Genomic DNA, 312 nt, shown 5'->3' with positions numbered 1-312 from the left:
GTGGGTGGCATTTCCCCCCGAGGCTAGGGGAAAAAGGTGGATGGGTGGGGGAAGGGGAGGTCGTCACAGCAATCATCATGGGTGTGCTATTACAAGCGTGGGCGGGAGAGTGTGGGCGTGAAAATGGGTGGAGGGATGGGGTGAGTGAGATGCCCATTCTCTCTCCTCCTCCAAATCGGAGTGGGTAAGAAAATAAGAAAGAATTGAAGGGGGGGGAGGGGGAGGGCGAGAGGCAGGAAAGGAATGTGATGGAGGTTGGGGGAAAAAATAAAGGGGAAAACTGGATTATGACAAGGAATTACTTGAGATGCA

The sequence above is a fragment of the Penaeus monodon genome, chromosome 31, assembly GCF_015228065.2.
Source record: "Penaeus monodon isolate SGIC_2016 chromosome 31, NSTDA_Pmon_1, whole genome shotgun sequence".
NCBI lineage: Eukaryota > Metazoa > Arthropoda > Malacostraca > Decapoda > Penaeidae > Penaeus > Penaeus monodon.
Note: the sequence above shows the minus strand (reverse complement) of the source record.